This window comes from Varanus komodoensis, unplaced genomic scaffold (assembly GCF_004798865.1).
Source record: "Varanus komodoensis strain SLA01 unplaced genomic scaffold, ASM479886v1 scaffold1, whole genome shotgun sequence".
Taxonomy (NCBI): Eukaryota; Metazoa; Chordata; class Lepidosauria; order Squamata; family Varanidae; genus Varanus; species Varanus komodoensis.
In genome coordinates this window covers 138,165,353-138,186,383 of record NW_025335268.1, presented here as the reverse complement: position 1 = coordinate 138,186,383, position 21,031 = coordinate 138,165,353, and the positions used below count along the sequence as shown (strand labels likewise).

Genomic DNA, 21,031 nt, shown 5'->3' with positions numbered 1-21,031 from the left:
TCAAGTCTGCAAATTCAACTATATATGCTAGTTTTGTGGCCGCTCAGGAAATAGTCAGGCACGGGAAGCCGCTCACAGATGGAGATTATATAAAAGAATCATTCATTGATTTCATAAATGCAACACACTATAGTGTTTTTATACATAGCATAAAGGTAAAAAAATGATATATGCATTGATATCTTCATTTTAAATGTCAAAAGGGTTTTGTGGCTCCTGGTGTTTTCTGTGGGAAACGGATCCAAATGGCTCTTTGAATGTTTAAGGTTGCCGACCCCTGCTTTAGCCTATGGCTGGAGGACCTGTGGCTGTCCAGATATTGATGAACCACTGTCCCCATCAAGCTTCACCATTAACCATGGTCACAGGGCTCGTGGAAATAGTAATTTAGTATCTGGAGGACTATAGGCTATCTAGCCCTGCTTTGGATGACTGGAGAAACAAGAAGAGCAAAAGGGCCATGAAATGACCTAACATTGTTCGTATCATCAGCATTTAAAAAGTAATGTTGACACAGAGAGATACTAAATGCAAAAACTGGCCAAGACCTTTAATATCAGTGGCTGAGAATTCTTGCTTGGCAAGTTGCCCATGCCAAAATCCTTCTTTTGTAAAACTGAGGGTCCTTTCCAGCTGGCCAAGTGGGAATATACCATGAACAATTAAAGGTGAGCCCATGTTTACTCAATGATGGGATTAAAGCTAAGTTGTAGACATGAGTCAGTTGAAGACTATCACAGTAGCTTGGCTTCCATTTCTTGTTCGCCACATGAAACTAAATGTATTTTATAAAGAAGGGACTATAATGAAAATGCATGGGAATGCTGAAGGAATGAGGCCATGCATTGAAAAGACAGTGCAACCACAATGGCCACACCACTTTTCAGTGTCTAACAAAATGGTCTGCAATGCTTTCAAAAGTTTAAGCTGTTGAAGTGGATTAGTCTTTAAGGTACAATAAGATCAAGTGGTTTTCAACAAGCATGAAAACATGCCTCTGCTCCTGAATTGTATAATGGCCCAAGGCAGTGGTTTTAGAAAGGTCTACCTGTGCAGAATCCTTTTCAGATTCCCAAAGAATCATTGGGAGTACTGGGATATTGGGTGGACATGGATGTTAAGCCCAGGATGGCTTTGTAGCCATCCTGCACTTAAAGTTGCCGGGAGCCCCAGCTGTGCTTGACTAATAATGGCACAACAGGGGTCCTCAGGCACTGCCCCCCCCCCACACTCTCCCACTCAGTCCTCCAGCACATATCTCAGAATACACTGGCATAGGCTGACAAGGAAACTTTTCAGCAGCTGCTCTCCGCTTACCAGCTTGGTGCTCCTGCCAAGTGGGAGCAAGGTCAAGAGGTTGGATCTCACCCAAAGCCAAAGCAAATTTGCATGGAGAATGGGCCAGGCCTGTCAGGTTTTGCGGCTGTCCTGCAAGAACTGAGGTCATAGCCTAGAACGATAGCAACCAATCCCTTGGGGCTGCGCATTGTGGAGGGAGATCATGGTTGCGGTGCTTCTTTCCAGGGAAGCTCAATCATCATTTCTGATCATCTCATTGAGGTACCACTGATAAACCTGTTCCTGAACCTGGCCTAAGCTTCTACCCAAAACTGAAGCTAAACAGGATAAAACAGCTTTCCTTAAACTGGTGCCCACCAGTTGTTGGATTATAACTCCCATCATCCTCAGTCAGGGAACTCATAATTCCAGGTATCTGGAGAGTACCAGGTTAGAAAAGGCTGATCAGACAGTGCTGGAAAGAAGACAAGGAAAATGTGGAGATGTTCAAAGATAATGGTACTCAGTATAATATTTCTCTCCTATAAAGCCAAAGTGGACTGTAGTATCATAGTAACATGTCATCTCTGTGAAAAATTAAAAATTAGGGCACCACCCTAGAAACCATCTGCTTAATAAAAGTGAACATGGAAGCCAGATGGGTTAATTTTATTTTAAAGAAGTACATGCTGCCTTTTAGGACATAGGCCTTAAAAGTTGCATATAACAACAACAGGAGATTCATGAAGGTCCATTTGAACTGTCAAGCCACAAGAATACCATACTACTAGGCAAAATATATTCTCGAGAATCAGTTGCCTTTGTCTCAGAAAGGCAGCCTGAAGAAACAAATCTTCAAGGCATGCTTGAAAACTTGCACTGAATGTAGGGACAGTGTGTTGCTCTGTACAGACTTCAACTTGCCCCTGAACTTTATGGGAGAAAACTGACTAAAACAGAAATCCAGACTCCACCTATCTCCTGAAGTCCCCAGAGGCCAGATTTCTGGGCTGGGACCTGGGCGATGGTGGTTATACTCATGAGGATGCTGCATGGGCTTGCCCTGGCATAAAATGCCTGTACCGTACAGGGGTCCCAAGGCTGTTTTTGTTGTTGCATCACAAGTGGCACTTAAAGAGGCTCTGCTCATGGAAGTTTAATCAGGCTAACACTATCCTGTGGATAACACTGGAGTTACTCTGTGCCAAGAACACCTGAATTCTGTGTCCAGTTGGGAAAACATGTACAGGGCTTTTTGTTTTCATATGTGATACCTAGATTGCACGAAACGCCACTCCAGTTGACAGGACTGAGTATAAAAAAAGCAGGGCAAGGCAATGAGCAGGTGGACTCATGAGGACCAAGCAATGAGCAACTGCAGACATTAAACTTTAGCATTCAGTCTCCATTGTGTTGTTATGCCCCTTTTCAACAGACCTTTATCTTCTAATATATTTTAGTCTGAGTTAGCAAGGCAAACATTTAAATGCTGCCTTTTAGGGCATATAAATGCACTGTGCTAGTTGTTGGGAAACGTGATGGGAGGGTGCTGTTGCATTCGGATCCTGCTTGTCACTTTCCCAAGGATTGCACCCAGTCTGCCAAATGGCTCTCCTTCTTATCCCATGGCTCGTGTTATTTCAGCCCTAAGCTTAACACATTCTGCCCTTTCCGAATTTCCATTCTCTAGGCTTTTGCCTGGGTTAATTTAAGACTGGAAAAAATGTAACATACTGAAGATAGCAGATGCATCCTTTTCTAGAAGGTGAAAGATGTTTGAGTCCTGGACCAGCTTCTGAGGTCTTGTCTTCCACTAGTGTCCTGATGTGAATAGAATTGCATGCTACCTTTCCCACATTACATGTTCATGTATTTTAAATCAAGGGTGTTCTGCTAGGTCAGCCCTTCAAATAGGCCTTTCTAGCTACTGCTGCCTCAGAATTCCATCCAGATTCTACCTTTAAGTTCTTCTAGACTGAAGTCACCCTCAGAGATCTTCCAGGTGCTTTCAAGGTGGGAAGGGAGGTCAAGATGCCCCAGTATGAAAAGAAAAAAAAAAGGGTCACAATTGTACTGAAGCTGTTCATGAATGCTATAGAATGGGAGAAGAACAAAAACTCACTGTTTAAGGATCTCCCTCCTTCCTCTCAGCTTTAGGTCTCCTTCCCTCTCGCTGTACCACTCTCCTCATGAATACACAACTCAGCTTGGCTCCACTCTCTTCAGCAAAGCTTTCCTGCCAAGGTGAACCAAGTAAGTCATTGCCCTACGTTGCTTGGGCCTAAAAAATGGGGACAGCACTTCCTCCTCCTCCTCACCTACCATAGCAGTCTTCTTGACCTAATCATCCTTGTGGGAGGAGGCTCAGCCTCACTGGCCGACTCTGTAGTGGGTGGGGGATCTCATTCCACTACTCCCCTCTTCTGGGGTCCTTGAAGCCTACATAGATTCATCCTGAATCTGTTCTAAATTAGCCTCAGAGTTTGTTTCTTTCTCTTGGGTTCCACTCTAGCACAGAGGAGATTAATATTTCCACTGAAATGCGAGACTGTAGGATTGGTTAGTTCACATCACTTTTCTCTCTGCTTTTGGGCACTGATTTTTTTTAAGATTCTTTTAACAAAGGGCAAAGTCACAGAGTCTATTGCTGAAGGAAATAAGTGGGAGATTAGTTTCTAGGCACATGTGGCTTTGGTTTGAAATCAACACAAAGTAGATCTACTACCCTGTAACAACAATGCTGATAAATCATAGATTCCTCAACAAATGGGGTTGCATCTAGAAGCCTTACTCCCAGGAGCTGTGATGTGTTGCTGTGTGCTTGGACATAAGAAAATGTCTCTTCCTTAAACAAGATCTAAATGTTTGAATATGGACACTGAAATGTATATATTCTGTAGGATAGTTTAAAAGAATGAAAGCTTTTCGAGTTACTCATACTTTTTCATCCATTAGAAAACTGCCAGATTATGGATAGTTTTATGTAATTTAAAATGCATATCCCTATCTGCATATATTGACAAAATAAGATCTGTATGATATGAAACAAATCATATTCTTTTCCGTATGTGTCTCAGTTCCTGATGCTTCCTTAACATATTGGGTGTATGTAATGAAGCTCATCAGAGCCTAATGACACAATCCTATGCAAGTTGAGACAGAAAAAGGCCCACAACTGGCTAAGGCATGCTGGAGTTGTAGGGGGTGGTAGTTCTGTTTAAGCTTGCATAGGATTGCACCTCAATTTGGCTAGTTTGTTTATCTCCATTGTATCTCATGTGCCTGAGCGAATACCTCACTGGGTTGAATGGAAGCCACTGCCTTTGTCTGTGAATCAAAATATCCCAGTATTATTTATTATTTTAATAGGCTTGCTGTAGGGCTTCTGGGATTCCACCCAAGGAAAACAGAGATAAACTTTTGCCTCCTCGAAGGAATCTTTCACTCCACAGCACAGCATACATACTCCCTTTTTCCCTTCTTTCTTACTGGAGCAATCATGTCCTGACTCAGCTGCCAATCTGTAAATCTCTCGCCCACGCAGACAGATGTGCCATGTCTCTTGCTGCCAGTTCTTGGTTTTCCACCAAGTGCTGTTCCAGAAGCAAAAAAGGCTGACCGTACCCTCTCCTCTGGTGGAATGGGGTCTTGCTTTCATTGAATATCAAGTTATATATAGGTTTTGTGGTAGCAGAGAAAAGATTTTCCTGTGCATTAGAGGCACTTCAATAGTGATGAATGGATATCTTTGGGTCATGAATGCACACCAGTGGCGTATGGGTGGTCAAAGGGAGGCCCAGTGTTGTAGCCATTAGGAACCATAGCTGCTGGAATGACAGGCAGCTGTTTGGGAGAAAAAAAACCCTCTATTTTGTTAGAAAATCTCTGAGTCATTCTGTTCTTGAACTGTGAAGGATAAATCCTGCTCACTGACCTTTAAAGCTCTTGCACCAGCTGCCTAAGAAAAAGAAGAAAAAATGGACAGGCAGTGGTTGTGTAAGATCACCAGCTGGAGGAAATTGTATTCAGATAAGGCAACACTGGGGAAAACTAAACTGAGGCGCATAATTGTACACTCACTTCACCCAGTTGCAAAGGTTTACTTCTTGGCCTGGTTCAGATGTAATGAATGGGACACCATGGCTTCCCACTGAGAACCAAATGGGGTATACATTGGCCTGCACTTTCCACTTTTGTCTTTCTCCTCAGGGTATCAGAGCAGGGGAAACTAAGCCTCTGTTTCCAGTTTAAACTAATCACAAGTTCCTGTGACATTCACATTTGGGAAATTGCATATTGTTTAAACCAGAAGTAGACAACATCTTGTTCAATGGTATTTTTGTGTCCCATGTTCATCTGTGTTGTGCCACCAGATTTCTGGCTGAAAGTAGGCAATTTCACTTGGAAAGGAATATGTTCCAGAGTTGCCTCTTTTTAAAGCAAAGTTGGGTTGGGGGTTCCTGTGGTGAGTAAAGGCAACAGAGAAGGCCCAGAAATCTTTGCCAGGTAGTTCAAATCAGCCAGAGATCAACCTATCAATCTAAATCTATTTCCTGCCTGTTCATGATTTAAAACAACCCACAGTTCTTCAAATTTATATGACACAGGGAACTGTGGTTAGTTTAAGGTCAAAAGCAAATGTGTTCAGTCTGCTTCTCCTGCCCACAAAAGAAAAGAAGGGAGTTCTGTGTCTCATTTTCATAATGGGAAACCATAGTTTTCCAGTAAATTTGACCTGTGCTTTAAAGTCAGATAATGTGGGTGTCACTTAAAAATGGTATTAACAGAGCAATATTTGACATTCACAATTGCTTCTGATTCTCTTCCCCTGAGGGATGGGGAAAAACCTTTCCTAAAAGTTAGGAACCTTTCTAAAAAAGAAGTCTCAAGTTTCAAATACAGGCTAGTTAAAAAGAGATAGTAGTGATTCTAAAGGAGGACAAGAAAATAGAGAAATGAGGAATCTGGAAGACTAAGCTAGTTCAGCTCACCCCTGCTGGCCCAAAATGGCAGGTGGAGCCATTGAGGAACCAGCTTCTGTTCCTACCAGCAATGGCCGCCATGTTGGCTGGGGGACAAGCCACATCCTCCTGGGCTCCTCCCATGAAGACCATGGAGAATGCAGTGATACTGGGAGAAAGGCCAGGAAAACACAGTCCCCTTGCCCATCGTGCAGATCGCCCCATGGGGCAATCCCCAACATGACCCCCTCTGCCTGGCACCTTGAGCTGTTGCATGTGACAGGAACGGGAGGAGGAGGGCTGGGGGATCCACTTGTCCTGCTGCTGTTGGCCCCAGCAGAGAAGTGTTGCTGAGCAAATGCTCTCTGCCCATATTAGCATTAGGGAGCCTCTGACACTTGTCCAAAAGTGACTCTTGGGCACTTTTAAGCAGTTGCCATCTATGTTCCATGCTGCTCAGTGCTCCCATGGCTGCAGGACAGAGCAGGGAGGGTGAAAGAAAGCGCCTGAAGACCCCATCTGTGCCCAAAATCTGCTGGGTACTTTGTAGGCCTGAGGGCAAACAAGCCACATTTTATAGCTATCTACACAATTGTTGTGTTGTGCAAGTCCACTGGGTTCACATGACACACTGAACCATGGTGGATATTGAAGCCACCATCACTTGGAATGTCATCCAACCCTAGTGCACTTTATGTAGAGTGGTTAGTTTGTGACCATGACTTACTATTGTATGATTGGCTAATGAGTCATGTGGCAACAACAGCTGTGAAAAACTGTCGCCACTCCTGTGTATATGGACAAACTTGTTTCCCAAGGTCTGCCTAGCAACAGATTGCGTTGTGGCTAACCCTTTGCTAACCCTCTACCTACCAACTTATCGAGATCTGGCTGGCCACATCCACTGTCATCCCTCCCAACTAACATTTCTCACTTCCCGTCACAAGGCAACTGAACAGCCATCTGAGAAGGTGGTTTAACTTGGAGTCCTGCACTGAGGAGTGGCTTGGATGCAATGGTCCTCTGGCCCCTTCCAACTCTACTATTCTATGATTCTTTCTTCTCCTTCCTTCTTGGAAGTGCTTTTCTCTTGCTGCATGTTATCTGCACACTGGCCTAAAACACAGAGCTTGTTTCCCTGCCTGATGGATCTGCAGTATGGATGCTGCCTCTCTCTGCCCTGCTGTATCTTCCCCCACTGGTAAATGCAGTAAGATCATATTCCTAATAGTTTTTGTTTTCAGAAAAATTCAATAAATATGCATTTGCTAGGCTTTGCTGTAGCAAACATGTATTTGTTTAATGGCAGGAAAAGCTGAAAAACGGATAGGTTGTGCAGGGAGTGAAAGCAGAAGGAAGGTGCAGGCACAAATGCAGCCAAAATCATCATCATCATCATCATCTGCTCACCTAGCAAGGATTAGGGTTCTTTTGACTGGGGCAATTGTAATGGAGGCAATTGGTGGAGTCAGGAACAGTGGGACCCAGAAGAGGGAATCTATTGGCATTGCAAGAGCCAGGAAAGCTCTGAGGAAAGCTGAAACTGTGAGGCAGGAGATCGGGCCAAACAGGGAGAAGTGGGCCTGCTGCTTGAACTGGTCTTTGGTGGAGAAGGAGTTGTGGAGATTGGACAAGAAAATGGTGGTGGGGGGGAGACTTGGGGAAAGCATGAACATGTCTCGCCTGCAAAGCTCGGGCACTTTGGATAGCTGTCATCAGAGCTACTTGGTAAGAGTGACAAGGTTCTCTGCAGCTTTTGCCAAGCAGCTCTGAAGGCTTTTGGGCCGTCCCTGGGCTCCTTGTATTGTCCACACCTGGACAACATGACAAGCCCGGGAGTGGCAACAAAATGGTACAACATGCTGTGGCTTCCTGAGGGGGCTTCATGGCTACAAAGAAGCCACCTCTGGGAGGCATTAGTTTTGGACAATATGCTAAGTGCTGTGGTTTCAAAGACATGGTGGCTTAGCATGCCTTGACAATCCATTCAGAGATCTTTTAGGCTAGTTTGGTTTAGACATCCAGGGAAAAGCTTGTCACCTGGTGGCAGCAAAAAACTCCACATCAAGGAGTGGATGGCATGCTATTGTGTCTGTTTTCCTTTCCACGCATGGAATGGGGCATTGCTATTCCATAAGTCTTGTTAAGCTGAGCAGGGCTGTTCCACACAACTTGAGAATTGCTAGCAATGTGGCTTCCATGACAGAACCCTTTGCGTGAATTGTGGGCACCAGAATAAATAACAGCAGGAGTCATATTTTGTCCTTCCTGAAAGCAATGCCAGCTACGCTGATTGGGTGAACCCAAGTCCCAGTACATCTATCCTGCTGTCAAGTACTGGGGCTCAACGCAAGTGAAGCTTAACATTTGAGCATCTGCAAGTCAATGCCAAGGTACAAAACCATCAAGGAAATGTTAAAACTTGCCCATAATAATGGAACCATTAATAAATTAACTAAAGATTTGTTCTTTCAAGAACACATGGAACCAGGAAAAACTTCCAGAACAAAGGATACAATGTTATTTTGTAAATGCCAAAAAGAGGGAGAGAAATAATTGCAACAGTTGGCAAAGTGTTCCACTTCTTAAATCTTTCTTCATTGTCTTATGAGAGCAGAGGAAGTAACTAATCCAAAAAGAAGGATGAAAAGAAAGCTCGGCTTACACTGGAAAGATCTTATAATAGCTTGATTGTCATAACTGGAACAACTGTCCTCAAAGAGACAAAAATCACGCTGAATGAATTTTGCAGCTTAAACAAACAAGCTGCACAGTATTTGGGAGATCTGGAGCCTGCAGCTCAGTACTTTGTGTGCAGAAAGTTCCAGGGTCAATGTCTAACATCTCCAAGGAGGGCTAGGAAAGAATCCCACCTGAAATCCTGGAAAGCCAATGCGGGCACCTCACTCAATACGGGCAGCTCTGATAGACCAATGAACTAATATAATGACTAATGATCAGTTTAAGGCACTTTCCTTGCTAGCACTGTTTGTATGTGGACCAATTGAATCATCAACCTTAACATCAACCTTAACCCAGGCAGATAAAGTAACCTAAGAAATAGTACTCTCATCATGTCTGAGTTGGATTGGGCCCATCATACCAAAGCACTTTCTTCTGCTCTTATAATGCAACATAACATCAAAATGTGCATCTTTTTGAACTATGTATCTGAAAAGGGCTTATCAGCAATATAGTAAATGCATACCAGGACAGTCACTTCTATTCAAAGGGAAGGAAAATGATTATGGAATCACAGAGTTGGTAAGGACCAATAAGGCCTTCAGGTCTAACGTCCTGCTCAATGCAGGATACTTCCTTCTTTCAGGATACTTCCACATGAATGATTCCTAGCGCTACCATTCAGAAGGCATCGTGCAGCTGTACTTTCCTTTTGTCCCTAATGGCTGTATTTGTGGAGAGCAAAAAGATGGAAGAAGCAGTGGGAAAACGCACAAAAGGTGCAAAGAGAAGAATAATTTGGATCTCTGTAATATTATCTGAAGAAGGTAGGGCAACTGTATGATTGAAGCTTTGTTTGGAAGCACCCTTACAATTGAAAGCATGTTACTCATCCACTATAGAACCTTCTTACTTTCCCTTTTCAGTTAATGGTCTGGATGCATTTGTGCACATGTGCCAATGTACCAATGTATCCTTAAGGAGTGTCATATAATTTATCACAAGTTGTGAGGGATTGGGAGGACTCGCCCAGTGTGGATGAATAATAGCACCAGCCAACGCACATTCAAGGCTTGTGTTGATGGCTATAGTTTGGCACACTGCAAAGAGAAAGGGGATGAAATGGGTAGGAAGAAAAGCAGGCAAGCACTATACAAAATGGGAGGAAAGGTGAGGGGGTAGAGACAGAAGGAGATGAGAGAGGAGAGGAACAGAGAGACAGGAGCAAGACAGGTAGGAAGTCCCTCCATTCAAGCATCCAAAGAGACATGGCAGATATTGATCTGTGAAATATGCTTTTACATTTTCTCACATGCCAAACTAACAATCTGGTTTAATCCAAATCTGAAGATCACCAGACAACTATTCCTCTGGGGGCATTGGGCTGAGAGAGGTATTCTCACTTTAGATCAGTTAACTGCCAAAGACTGTGAATTCCTCTCCTTCATACATCAACTGCTCCAAAACACACGCTGGCAATACCTTCAAAGGAAAGATATTTTCCATTCCCTATATGGCCTGCAGCATTCTCTTCCTTGGAATCTCCAGCATTATTGGAGAACTTGGCTATCTCTACAAAGACAACCAAGTTTTATATATTTACAGAAGACTCTTAACATACAACCAGCTTGACATCCAGACACTCAGAGAGGAGTGGAGTGGAAGAATTAGAATGCCACATCCAACTACATCAGTGGGAAATAGCTACACCATCTATACAATCCATACCCCCTGACCTGAAACCATTCCTTATACAGCAAAAGCTGGTCCTTTGAGCATATTGGACTTCACAGCACCTCTTCCAGAAAAACGATCACCCTCTAATAAATGTTAGCAATGTGAGACAGCAGAAGCAACATTAGTGCACATGTTTTGGAAATGCCTGGTAGTGGCCCCCTTCTGGACAGAAGTTGTTAGACACATCATCTCTATCCTAAATAAATCATTCTTGTTTAAAGATGTCAGTATGTGGCTTCCCACATCTTGGAAGCTAAATTTTGGCCACTGCAAGTGGCCTATATAAGCCTTCCTGGTGGCTAAGAGACTCATACTATGAGGATAGAAAGACAAATCATCTTTTCCAACCATGCAATGGATTGAAGACCTCACCACACTGGCATCCTATGAGATAATATACTACTGACAATAACCTCATCTCAATACTCATTCTGACATTTGGCCAATTTACCACAATCTATATTAATGAAGTAGAAGAAGAAATATTTGTGTGTGAGAGCATATATGTATACACAGTTCAACGTTTCTTTGATTGCTTCTTTGTGGCTATATGCATTATTGTTGTTGTTTGTTTGTTTGTTTGCTTTGCTTTGCTTTGTTTTTCCTCTTTTTTCTGTATATGAGTTTTTGGTTCTGCTCTTGTATTCTCCATGGTTTTTCACTCTTGTTTGGTTTTGTTGGGGGATGGGTTAGGGTTAGGGTTCAAATGGAAAATCAAATGGAAAACATAAATATGAGAAAAAGACAAGAAGGAAGTATGGCTTCTTACATAGCTTCTTTGACTGCCACTTAATTTATTGGGGAAAGACACAGTCCCTTAAAAGCAAGCTCTATAAAGATGTCCATGGACTTAACTTCCAGGGTCAGCCTTTTCTCGTGAAAAGATACCAGGGAGAAACCCCCAAGAAGGACTTAAGTTATAGGCATTGTTTCTCCTTGGGCATTTGGCAAGCAAAAAATGTGAGGGTATTATTTACCTGCCTAGGAATGACCCATGTTGTAAATGACGATGGAAAGCGCTATTTTTTTCAATTATTTTATACTCTGTTTGGAGACTACCAGTGCTGTTACTAGGATAGTATTTCTCATTATCTGTTTGAGTTAAAGCACATTGCAAGCTGGTGTCTCTCGCATGAGGTCAACCCATCGTGATGTGTCTTCATCATGAGAGCGGCTGACATAAGTGTTCATGCCATAGTAAGCTCCTACTTTCTGTACTGTCCTTTTTGGGACAGACTGATGGCCTGGATGTGTCCCAAAAGGTTTGGGGTGGCTTTTAGTGGTCAGGATTATGTTGAGTGCAGAATAATGGTCAGGTTTTCATTCTGACTTTAATTTACCTAGGGATGTGCATATGCGTGTGTGTGTGTGTGTGTGTGTTTTAATTATAATCTCCTGTGCCAAGCAAGCAAGCAAGCAAGGCCCCTCCAATTTAAACAACAGAAAAATACAACATCTCCATAAAGTATATTAAAAGAGTTCACAAATAGAAGACATACAAAATACACTACAGGAGTGAGCATACATATATACTATCTAAAGTACTGTAGGAAGATAGCTGTGGAGATGAGCAAAGTTACTCAAATACGCATTTGCCTTGGTGAGCAGCTTTGGAATGGATATAAGGGGAAATGAGCAGTGAAAACTCAAGGTGTTTGGCACAACATTTTTTTGGAGAGGACTCGGAGATGGTGCGAGAATATAACATTTTTAGCACTGATAATGTCTTACAAAGGGTATGTCACTTTTGCTCTTGCTGGTGCTGACATTTGCAACACAAAACAGCCCCAAACTTCATCCTACCTTTAGAGGAGATTCTCTTTTGAAGGGTTCATAGTTAAGCTGTGTTTCTACAAACCTCAACATATTGTTAGATAATTATGACAACTTACTTTCATCTCAACTGTATTGTGAGAATACAGTGATGTTCCTTTCCATGTTGTCCAGAATTCAGAGATTAATGCCTCTGCTGACCTCTTGTGGACAATTTGAGTGCTTCAGAGTTGCTAAACAGAAATTACAATTACTGCTGTTGTTTATCACTGAGAGAACTTCAGTTATTGGACAGTATAGAAATCCATCCATCCACAATATTTCCCAAGTATTCCCATTATGCATTGATCAGGAATAGCAGGAATACATTGCATAAGACCATAAAATAATTGATAAAAATGTTGCAGTTGTTGGTGCAACTGTTACTGCACTGTCAGTGTGAATGGCTCTTGATAGAATAATAGGAGAAAACTGGATAATGAAAGTTCTGGAGGGCATTGGGTTGGGGATGTGGTACAGATAAGACTGCCTGACAAAGTATCTCATTTGGTATATGGCAACTTCCTATATTTCTAGGACTTTAAGCAGCCAGCTGTACACAACAGCAATAATAAACAAATAATAACAATAAACAAAATAACAGCCCTAAAAATAAGAAAATGATGCCAGATCAGACCATCACTCCTAATTCTAGTTTTCATCCCTCCATTGGGAGAATTTACCCTTTAGTCCTACCCCCTGCTTTCTGCTGTTCAACCAGTTCTGATCCATACAATGCACATGGTGTTATTCCGTGACTGCTAAGTTTGCTCAGGTGTCTTTGGTGAGGGACTTTGCTTAAAGCCTCTTGGAAGAGACAACTGCTAATGTGACAAGAGAGGAGCACAGGCTAGTGCAATCCAATAAGGTGGCCAAAACAACTGCTTCTGGGATGGAACAACTCTGCAACATTTGCTGATTTGTCCTAGTCTGAAAGTTGTAGTTTCAGTAGTTTTCATTTGCACTGGATACTGCTCCTTGTTCCAGATGGCCACGGAAATAAAGAATTTTACTTTGAGGGAGGCTTTGATGAATTGGGAAGAAATACACCTTTGTCTTGCTTTTGACTATGGACTGTTCAGCTGCCTCACCTTGACCACATGAGCTGCATATTCCTGCTGATCAGACAATGATCAGACAATTTTACCTCCCTGTTGCAAGTCAACAGAGGCTTTTTCCTAAGAAAAGCCATGCTGGATTGGACCAATGTTCCATCTAGTCCAGCATTCTGCTCATATGGTGGTAAACCAGCTGCCCACAGGGTCTCAGGAACAGGACACATGTACTCCTGCCCAAGTCCCTCTACAACTGCTGTACATAGGCTGCCTGTCTCTGATACCAGAGGTAGCATATAACCAACAGAATGAGCAGTGTGCCCATTGAGAGTCCATGGATGTGTCTAATCCCCTTTAAAACCAAACAAATTAGTTGCCATAAGTACATATTGTGGCAGTGAATTCCATAGTTTAACTATTACTGTGTGAAGAAGTACTTTCTTTTATCTGTCCTGAATCTTCCACCAGTCAGCTGCATGGGGTGACTCTGGAGTCTAGTATTACGGGAAAGGGAGAAAATGTATAATTCTGAATACATCCATCAGGCCTCCTCCTTGCTGACTTTCTCCTAAGTTAAACAATCCGAACTGTGACTGTTTATTTACTTATATATGTATTGGATTTATTAGAGAGCTACCCATTAGCATCATTATTCCACATAGGGGAGTTGCTGGAACTCCTTCATCATTTTAGTTGCCCTCCTCTGCATTTTTCCCAGCCCTATAATGACTCTTCAGGTGCAGCAACCAAAACTGTACACAGTATTCTAAGTACAGTTGCACCAAAGACATGTGTAAAGGAGATACGATCTTGGCAGTTTTATTTTCAGTTCCTTTCCTAATTATGCCTAACATGGAGTTTGCCCTTTTCTCAGCAGCTAAACACTAGACTGGCATTTCCATCAAGCTGACAACCATAACCCCAAGATCTCTTTCCTGATTAGCCGCTACTAAGTGAGTTTTCCTCTTTCCAGTGGTTGAATATAGGAAAAAAAACACTGAGCAGTGGGGCCCCTTAAATCTTCTCCTAGTGTGCCACAATTTCAGTTTGCATTGGGGCCACACGGTCCTGTGAGAGAACAGAGCAGGCCAGCAGGCACAGCTTCACTGTGCTTATTTAAACCTCAGTCACAGTCTGAAGAGGAAAGGGGACAGTGATAGCAGGCATTTGAACTAAGCTCTGCTAAGTACCTGGTTGGTTTCAGGTTGGATATAGAGCTGTCCTTAGGACAAATGGATTAAGAAACATATGCTTAGTTTGTTTTATTACATTACCATCCCACTTACTTTGATGACATTCAAGGTAGTATCATGTTTACACACATACCAGACTCAAATTGGCTCTCAGGCCATGCCGGGACCTTCCAGCCAGTCAGGTCAGTCAGCCAGGAAACAACCCCAGGAATGAAATGTTGCCTCTACTGTTCATGGCTTTTTAAAGGATTGTTAAATGGCTTACTTTGCATGGTAAATGCAAAGTAAGAGTGGTAAATGCTGAGAAAATGACAGTTCTACTTATAGAACTGGCAGTCCAGCTCAGGTGTGGCCTTCTAATACACAATTTTCTATGGGATCGAATTTAATGCAAATTAGACTTGCATTGAAAAGTATCTGTGGAAAATATCCTGAGCTGTTATCAACAACAGTCCACACTGGAAATTAGGTTGTGTGACTGAAAGAATTTGCATTTAACTTCCAGAGAAGTATTTAGGAGGAGGACACCAGACAGCAAATCTGAGAAAGGTTTGTGGAAACTGTGCTTGGATGTCCTTAGTAACTTTAATGCAAACATGTATGCCGCTGCCCTGCTCTTGCTTTCACCAACTCCAGCTTTAGAACTGCCCTCCCAGACAACCTTGTAGTGTGAACTGGACATGCCAGTACCACCTTGGTGATGCTCTCATTTCTTGGCGCCATAAGCTCCCTGAAGCAGGGAAAGTTGGGCTATTTGTGGGTAAAACCAATCTTCAAAAGTTCACTGCCGTTACACTCCTGGAATATGCCACCTTTAGGCAGTGTCTCAGCCTCAGACATGACTTGGCCACCAAGCCTGGCCTTTCTCATTTTTTATACAGCTCCCTTGCAGTCGTTGGGCCAATCTTTCTCTCTCAGGCTAACTTACTCACAGGGATGTTTTAAGCATCAAAGGGAAGAAGCCCAGATGACACTCCTTGGAGGAAACAGAGTATATATATGCAAATAAATAAATGATCTGTGTCAACTGTGCTACCTTGTTTATCAGTTCATCTCATCTGTTGAACAGCAGGACTGCTGCTATTTTCTGTGGCTCAGCTGTCATCCAGGCCCTGAGTTTGGCAGTGAAATCCAGGAACCTGCAGCCCAGGTTCCCCAGCGATCGCCTAGAGAGCAGCAGCAGTTGCTGGGGCAGTGACAGACAAGCCTGGCATCAGTACCAGCTCAGGCATCGGCATGGGAACAACACCAGCTCTGCTGCTGGCTGCTGCAGCCCCCTCCTCATCCTCAGTACCGGCATGTAAAGTATAGCACTGGATGGGAGTATAGGCCTATGCATGGTTACAGATGCTCAATTTATCATTATTTTTCCTATCTCTTTCTATGACTTTCATTTCCAAGGTTTTCAGCATCAGGGCAGCAGGAAAAAAAAATTCTTGTGGACATGATGGTGCCATGATCAACATGAGTTTATAATATGGACTTCTGCGCATTAAGGGTATGTCTTTAAAAAGAAATCAGTGGCAGCAAGCCAAATTCTGTTTACTTCCTTGCTCTAACATATCACGAGTGTAGAAACAGTTGTAAAACATGGGATGGAGGAGGGTGAGAGGAAAAGAAGTTAGTTGTGTACTTTACAATGGAAGTAATGCTTATCTAAACTTTCCCCCCCACTGCCTCTGGTTATTGGGATTTCCAGAAGCTGTTTTGTCCAGGGTCTAAAAATTAAGTTTGTGAGATGGCTTCTGTCTCAGGTGGTGGAGAAGGAGGAGATGCCATAATGACGGTTGCCCCAAGCCATGCCAAATAAATCCCCTCCTGCTGCCTCCAGCAGGGGCTCGGGGATGGTGCCATCCTTCTGCCATGGCATTTGCCATGGGGGGAGAGCAGAGTTGCCAGTTCTGGAGAAGCCACCAGCTAGGCAGGGCTAATGGATGTTCCAAAACACATGCCACAGTGAGAGGACAGCCAGATAGCTGACCCAGAGGTGCGGTCATAGTAAGGGGAAGGTGTGGAGGAGCCTGCCATGAAGTGAGGAGAAGGGGTCGGGTGCAAAAGAAAGGGGTGCAGTGCAGTAAGGAAAGGCAAAGGAGCTGTGATGTGGTGATGGGAGCACAAGGAGCTGGAGCACATGTTGCAATAGAGAGAAGAGAAGGGTGCATGCCCTGTGGAAGTGGCAGAAGTGCGGGCTGCTGAAGTTACCTGGTTGCACCCGTGAAAGGGAGCAATGACCTCACTAGAACCTAGCATGCCAATTCAAGTTAGAGGGCAGGGAACCTCTGTAGACTGCAAGGCAATCAGATGTCCACAACTGCCCACTATGGGTATGGATTAAGCTGGGAACAGCCATACAAGAAACAAAGCCTGTTTACTTTCTTTGGCTTCTGGTCAGGAACAGTGCAGCTGTCTCTGTCCTTCACTGGCCAGAACAGCGTGTGCTTCAAAGAGGACATTCCCTGGGCAGCGTCCCAGCTGGTTCCCTGTCCAGACGCTCCATAAACTGTTCTGTGCTGCCCTCTGGAGGCTGTTCGCTGATTTCCTTTCGTCTCATTAATGTTGCTGCAGCCATAAGCTCCCTCTCAATTTCTTGTTCCTTTCTTTTCCTTCCTTGCCTTCTTCAAACATTGTCATTGTCACTGAATGAAATGTAGAAGATTTCACTTTCTAATTTTACAGCTCTGTGCAAGCTGCGCCTGGATTGATATTTGGCAAAGCAAAGAGGACAAAAATACAGGAGAGAATGTAGAGGCAACATAGAAATCTATCTTACATTGCCAAGCCACCGTTTAGCTCATTGGTGTCTGATCTAAATTATGGAGGTTGGGTGTCCAAAACAAATTCAAATGAGTTTGGATTTCTGTGAATCTGGCCTCTGGATGTTCTGGCTTTATCCAAGTCATGAAGATTCTGCAGACTTTCAGATGCGTTTTTCCCTTCTGAAGGTGAGATTTCACTGGTGGGATTCACCAGTAAAATGAAATTCTGGTAAAACAATCCATTTCTGCCAATGACCAGATAATGGGATGAAAGACAATACATGACACACAGATGAATACATTCAGCAAAATCTGTACAGCCTAGCTTAAATCTCTGGCAGTTGCTCTGCAGAGTTTTGGACTTGGGTCTTTTGCAGTTGTACTTGGGGATACAGGAGATGGAAACTGGGAGACCCAGTTTTGCTTACAAAGCAGGTGCTCTCCCAGTGACCTACAGTGCTCTCCCTGTTCTTTCTGAGCTTAGCCACAATCCTCACAGTAGCTGGGGAATGGCAGAGTGAATTTTGTCAGCAACACTATACAGTTGTGAGATACCTCTGCTGCAATACAAGTGCTTGCAGTGGCTAGGTCTGGAATGGGTGATTAAGAATCATTAGCTCTACCAAAGACCTGCTCCTGGAAAAGATGAAAACTGCTTGCATTGTTTTATGGACATGGATCAATAGAGTTGCCTATAGTTTGAGCCTCTCCTTGGTGGCATGGCTGTGGCAGCTCCCATGCTGAGAAACGATGCTTCAATATTTAGCCCCTCATCACTGCAAGATAAATGCTGGTATATTCTGGCAGCAGGCTGTGAACAGCGGGTAACTGAACTGCACTCAAAGCCTAGTGCCCATGACCTTGCACTAGCAAAAACAAACATCCATCCAATGTCACTAGTGCTTGAGAATGGGAAAAAGCTGCAATTTGCTGAATTCAATGGCAAGTTGCCATGTTTCTTCTAGCAAGTGGTAGGTATGTTGCACCATCCTCAGTTTATACTCATGCTGAGTCATTAGCACTAGTGTTGGATGCATTTGGGTACTGCCCAGAATGTTCCACAAAGGTTTTTAATAGGCTTTCAGGTCACATAGAAGGTGACATGGCTCTTCAGGGAAATTCTAAAAATCAATTTGAGAAATTCATATGGTATGTGCCAGTTGGAAACTATGAGATGTGAAGGTTACCCCGGACTTTTAAAACTGAAGCTGCATGTCATGGCATACATTAGGAGTCAATGGGGTGGGAAGGTGTTTACTTTTGTGCCCAAGTGTAGTCCTCTCAGTAGGAGCAAAATGAAACAAGTCTTTGATCTGATCCAGGAGAGTTGTTCCTATTATTTTCTTCTGGATGGAGGCTAAGCATAACCTGAGAAATTCTTGTCAGGAAAGGCACTTAAGGTGAGTTGTCAAAAACAAAAACAAAACTCCCCAACAGGTTTTACCATTCTAAAATTCAAAATTCTACTGCTTATAAATGGATACCTGTGGAGCTAGTACTGGGAAACTTGACACTCATCATCTACCTGATGAGCTCTACAAGGACACAACATTTCAAACACAAATGTATTTCTTTCAAGCTTGGGTGGAAGTTACAGATGGACTTTATTCAGGCCTATTGAGGAGGTGTGCCTTTCTTGGTTAGCTGAAATTCTGAGCAGTCATTTAAAAGTCATCAAGGTTTTTCTGCACCATGAAAGTTTAAAGTGGCAACAGCTGGCAAAGTTATCTTGGACATGCTCAATTTCACTCTGAAGCCAGAATCTTGCCTGTTCTCCAGGGCATTGCATCTCATGGTTCCTGTCACATTCTCTCAGTGAATGGTAGCGGGGAAAACCACCTGCTGGGAAGAGTGATGGGTCTGAAGGCTGAGCAAGCAAATCACTCTCACTGATTGACAGGAAGCTGAAGAAGGTTGTGGGGAGGAAAAAGTTGTACCCGAATCCTGAGCATGCTTACTCAGAAACATTTTTTTTCTGAATATACAGGGATGTATCTCTTATTTTATATAGGGGCATCCCCACTTAATGGCTTGTTAATGTTTTTCATTTCCATTTGTGACTAGTGCTTTGCCCCAGAACAATGAAATCATTCATTTCCTGTTCAGAAACCAGGAAAAAGATCAACCCTCTGCTGGTTCAATATTGGAGTGAAGGTTATCATGTGTTGCCTCAAGCTCCACAGTCCAAGACACCAGAACTGACATGCTCTGTGAACAATAGCAACACTATAAATTGGGCATGCTGGAAAACTACAGAGGCTTGGGTCAGCTCATAGAAGGATTCTGCAGAAGGCAGTAAAGCTTTGGTACTTCATAAAGTGACAGAGGACTAAGACCAAATGTGCATATTTGCTGGGCCCAAGTGTTCCGTCCTTTCATCTAACCTTGGACCTAAAGACTAAGAAAAGTGTTGAGTACACAGAGGGTAAATTGGCACAACCCGACATTATGAAGATCATCGCTGCATGGTTTCCATTTCCCCCTTTCTCTCTTTTTCTCTCTTTCCCTCCCTTCTTCCCTGCCGTTCCTCCCTGTACTCTCCCTTTTCTTTCTCCTGCCCCCTTTTCCTCCCTGTGCCCCCTCCCTTTCTATTCCACCACACCCAGCATGGTGCCAAGGAAGGGAGAGATCCTGACTACCTTCCGGGTCATCTTGCCAAATTTCCAAACCAATCCCTTGCAGAGGACTTTTGAAATTGGGATGGGGGACTGCAGGATAGATAGGGACCTATCCCTGTAGTTTATTGAGAAATGTAATAACTCACATTTCTCCTCCCAAAAAAGTCACCCAAAGCAATGAAAAAGCATAAAAACCATAACCTATTCTTCGAACTCTGCACATGCTTTCCTGGGAACTAGCCCATTGAACTCAGGGCATTTACTTCTCAGTAGTTCATGTTTGGGATTGCGGAGCAGTAAGCGGGTCAACCAAAGGGAGGGGTGCTGAGGGGTGCGTTTGAACAGGGAGAGACGTGGCACCGCATCCACGCCTCAAGCAGGAAGTGCTACAAGTAGGGTCCCCACTTTAAAAAATCCCAAATAGATACATACTTTCCCAGTCACACCATGTGACATTTACTCCCGATAAAGCCTGGGCAGTTGCCTCCTTTTGTGCAAACGCTTACCTCAGAAATTTCTCTTCCTGCTACACAATGGCGTTTTCTGGCAGCAGCTGCCGCTGCCTGGGCGGCATTCCAGGCTCTCGTGACATTTTGGAGCTGGCCCTGGAGCAGGATGGGAGAGCCGGGATGGACATATTCAAGGCATTATCTCCAGGACGCTGTCTTTAAAGGCAACAAAAGCTCAGCTGTTGTTTCTAAAGATGGCCCACACATACTCACTTTGGTAGCCGTTACCTTTCCAAAGGTCAATGGGGCGGTGCAGCTAAATGATCCCTTTGTTCAGAGAGAGCTGAAAATGGAGAGGAGGTATTTTACTGAGCACAAGGTTGGATTTGACATCACGTTTTAAAGTCAGGCATCTTAAGACCAAGCTGTGAGACACCCCACTCCCCATGTTGAGGCAGATTACCAAGCAGCAGGGTTGTACGTGTCTCCT

At 43.5% G+C, this 21,031-nt stretch overlaps 1 long non-coding RNA gene across 1 annotated transcript; it reads right to left on the bottom strand.

The window, feature by feature from the left end:
* Positions 1 to 1,928: 1,928 nt before the first annotated feature.
* LOC123032291 lies at positions 1,929 to 20,705 on the bottom strand. The gene is made up of 3 exons (XR_006416460.1): positions 20,599 to 20,705; positions 12,551 to 12,664; positions 1,929 to 3,514 (listed from the first exon to the last, which is right to left on the bottom strand). It is a non-coding gene; the product is annotated as an uncharacterized LOC123032291 (long non-coding RNA).
* Between the last annotated feature and the right edge of the window lie 326 nt (positions 20,706 to 21,031).